The sequence below is a fragment of the Xiphias gladius genome, chromosome 19 (assembly GCF_016859285.1).
Source record: "Xiphias gladius isolate SHS-SW01 ecotype Sanya breed wild chromosome 19, ASM1685928v1, whole genome shotgun sequence".
Classification (NCBI taxonomy): domain Eukaryota; kingdom Metazoa; phylum Chordata; class Actinopteri; order Istiophoriformes; family Xiphiidae; genus Xiphias; species Xiphias gladius.
Window position 1 is genome coordinate 30,760,008 of NC_053418.1, and position 4,242 is coordinate 30,764,249.

At 43.3% G+C, this 4,242-nt stretch overlaps 1 pseudogene; it reads left to right on the forward strand.

The window, feature by feature from the left end:
• Positions 1-1,359: 1,359 nt before the first annotated feature.
• Positions 1,360-3,720, forward strand: LOC120805046 (annotated as a pseudogene).
• Positions 3,721-4,242: the final 522 nt, after the last annotated feature.

Here is a 4,242-nt window from a genome sequence, read left to right on the forward strand (position 1 = left end):
AAATATTCAACAGAAATGGCTACATGTCATTTTAAAGAAATTATAAAAAGTAGTTTGGATGAAGGTAAAGTTGTGGGAGCAGACTTTAAAAAAAGCATTTGATAATGTGAATTACCGATTGTATTGTAAATTGCAACAACTTAATTCTTCCCATACCTGGAATGTAAATAGCAGTGTTCAAATTAATTGTCTGAAATCGACAGTTCAAAAATGCAAACCTGATTTACCACAAGGTTCAATGCTGGGCCCTTTGCTCTTCTGCTTATACAGTATATAAATGATCTACCTGAAAGCAGTAAAGCGACTGGAAGCCAAATGTTTGCAGATGATATAATAATTTATGTTACAGCTGAAACGCCTCATCAGGCCATAGAGCTGATTACTAGGCAGCTGGTCAGTGTCTCCCATTAGCTCCGGGATAACTGCTTAACACTAAATTAACCAAAACAGTTCCAGTGTGTTTTCTCATAAAGAAAAAGAAAAGATTTATAAGAGATTTATTAGATTTATAATCAATGTTGACCAAAAAGAAACTGAGGAAGTGTGTGAATTTAAATATCTAGGTATCATTTTGGATTCTAAATTCAAGTTTGATGCCAATATTAGCAAACTGCCCAAGAACTATTGAAACAAATGTAGATTGTTTGATTAGACCATGTATATCTGTCAAAGCAGTTCAAATGTATATGCGTGCTGTGATTTGATCACATATATCCTACTGTGTGGTCATCTGGGGCCAGGCCTCCCAATCAGTAATCAAGCCTATAATGCAAAAAAACCTTAAACCCAAATTCTTCAATAACATGATTGAGTTGATCAAAAAATATAATAGGAAAGGAGTCAAGACCAGAGGATGCAGCAAGTGGGAACAAATTTATACCTCTGTACTGTATTCTTACTGTATTCCCACCTAGATGTCAGTGTTACCACAGGTATGTCTGTTAAGATTCTCAGTCACCCAGGTTATGGTATTCTGTAAGTACTATGCGAAGGCACCTGGACTCGCTTAAAGTTCTTGAAGACGTTTCGTCTCTCATCCAAAAGGCTTCTTTAGTTCTAATTTACTAGTGAGGAGTTCCAGGTAAATATCGACTGTTGAGATCAGCATCAAAAAGTGAGTCGCTGAGGTCCCATGAGTCGTTAACCCTCCCAGTCATCATTTGAGTCATTAGGATCACATGAATCAAGGTGAAGATGGGTGCTAACGCCTTGAGGGTCGTTAGGGAGACAAGTGAATCATTGACCCACGCTGCCATCAAGTGAATGGTCACATGAGTCCTGGTGTGGATGGGTGTTCAGCTTTCCGGGGAGTGAACTTAGAACTGCATTGTAGGTGGCTGACAGGTGCTATGCGTTTTTATGACGAGCACCCTTCGACTGGTGCGGGAGTTTGAGAGGACATCCAGAAAACTTGCTGATTACAGGAATCACCTACGTTTCAACCTGGGATGTAGGCAACTCAGGATTATTCCCAAAAGCCTACGCCTGGTTTCCACTGTGAAAGGCCACAGAGTGGAAAAGATCCTTCTGAAAGCTCAGAACAAGTTACTCAACGAGAGGGTGAGACAAGTACATTTTACCATTGATGCCCTTAAAGCTAGGACTGAACAGATGCTCATGGAGTTGAAGCAAGTCTCCAGGTTTGTGGCTAAAGGACAGGCCTCACAACACAGCAAAGGCACAGATGCGCAACTTCCAAACCTTGCAGTCACGACTAAGCACTGCTCAAAAAACAGAGGAACTGACCTGGAGAAGGAAGTACAACCCCACAACACAGCCCGATATTCTGATATTCAAGGAAAGTGGGTGAAGAACCTGTCTGACAGGAACCTCACTCAACCAGAAAAGGATGTCTTATCCAAAGGACTAAACTTTGCCATAACACCAGAACAGGTACCTGTTGTAAAGCTCATTACTGCCACAGAATCAGCCATCAGAAAAAAACATGTGACTAATACAGAGGCCGAACAACTCAGACTGAAGGTATCAACCGCTCTCGCCAGTGCGAAAACAACCCCTTCCATCCGCACCATCTAAGAAAGGAAGGCACTGACATCGCTTCAAAGAGACCGGAACATCACCATCCTTCCAGCTGACAAAGGAAGATGCACAGTGGTACTATACACAGCCGATTATCAAACCAAGGTGACCAGTCTCCTCAGTGACACAGCCAACTATGGGGCACTAAGGCGAGACCCTACCAGCAGCGACAAAAAGAAAGTAGTTAGTTGCCTCCAACAACTGGAGAAGGACAATGCTATTGACCGATCTCTTTATTACAGACTGTACCCCGGGGAAGCTAACCCTTGCATTTACGGACTTCCAAAGATAAACAAGGAAGTAGTCCCACTTAGACCAATCATCAGCAGTATTAACTTGGTAACTTACAACACTGCTAAACACCTGGCTACCATCCTGGCTCCTCTGGTCAGAAACACTTAACATCACATCAAGAACTCCCAGGACTTTGCCTTCTACGTTGGAAAAATAAAACGGGACTCAGATGAAACCATGGTATCCTATGATGTCACTTCACTCTTCACATGTATTCCTACCACAGAAGCAGTTAAAACAGTTAGGAAACGACTGCTACAGGACAGCACTTTAACCAACATAACCAACCTCACCCCTGACCACTTACGCGCCTTGTTTGACCTCTGCCTGACTACCACCTATTTCCAATTCAATAAAGGTTTCTACAGAAAGAAGCATGGCTGTACCATGGGCTCCCCGGTGTCACCAATAGTGGCTAATCTCTACATGGAAGAAGTAGAGAGCAGAGCCCTGACCTCTTTTCCAGGAACTGCCCCCAGCCACTGGTTTAGGTATGTGGATGACACCTGGGTCAAAATCGAAACCCATGATATTGAATCCTTCACTGAACATATCAATGCAGTGGACAGCAACACCAAGTTCACTCGTGAGGATGTCAGTGGAAATAGCCTAGCCTTCTAGGATTGTGCAGTGCACATTGAGAATGACAGATGCCTCAACACTGAAATTTACTGGAAACCCACACACACAGATCAATATCTACTGTTTGACTCTCACCACCCTCTGGAGCACAAACTGGGGGTCATCAGAACCCTACACCATCGGGCTCAGAATGTTCCCACAAGGTCAGAGGGGAAAGAGAAGGAACATAAACACATCAAGGAAGCCCTTAGAGCCTGTGGTTATCCCAACTGGGCCTTCATCAAAACCACAAAAAGAGGCAGAACAGAAAGAGAAGAAAACTGCAATAAACAAAACAACATTTGCATTCCCTGTGTTGCTGGATAATCCGAAAAACTGAGGAGGATCTTCCACAAACATAACATCCCTATGCATTTTAAGCGCAGAAATACTCTGACGCAAAAACTTGTCCACCCTAAGGACAAAATACCCAGACACAAGCAGAACAATGTAGTTTACGGAGTCAAATGCAGTGAGGAATGCACAGACCTGTAAATTGGGGAAACTAAACAACCGTTACATAAGCGCATGGCACAACACAGGAGAGGCAGTTCCTCAGGTCAGGACTCAGCAGTACACCTGCATCTTAAGGACAAAGAACACTCTTTTCAGGAGAGTGATGTACAAATTTTGGCCAGAGCAGACCGATGGTTTAAAAGAGGAGTGAAAGAAGCCATTTTTGACAGTCTGAAACAACTGTCACTAAACAGAGGAGGCCGTCTGAGACACCACCTGTCAGCCATCTACAATGCAGTTCTAAATTGACTCCCCAGAAAGCTGAACACCCATCCACACCAGGACTCATGTGACCACTCACTTGATGGCAGGGTGGGTAACGATTCACTTGTCTCCCTAATGACCGTCAAGGCAGTGGCAGCCATCCACACCTTGACGCATGTGATCCTAACAACTCACATGATGACTGGGAAGGTTAACGACTCATGTGACCTCAATGACTCACTTTTGTTGCTGATCTCAGTAGAGGATATTTACCTGGAACTCCCCACTAGTAAATTAGAACTGAAGAAGCCTTTCGGATGAGAGGCGAAATGTCTTCAAGAACTTTAAGGAAGTCCAGTTGCATTCACAAAGCACTTATAGGTTACCACAGGTACAATACATACATAAACATACACATGTACACAGTCGGTTTTACCTGTCTACCCAGAGCCAAGCCTAACCAGGCACGGTGGCTGCAAATTAGTTTCAGCTATAAGTCAATACGTTACGCCTGTTGCACTGCTTATCTGTATGTAAGTATGTTAACCTGTATGGTCCCTTTTAAAT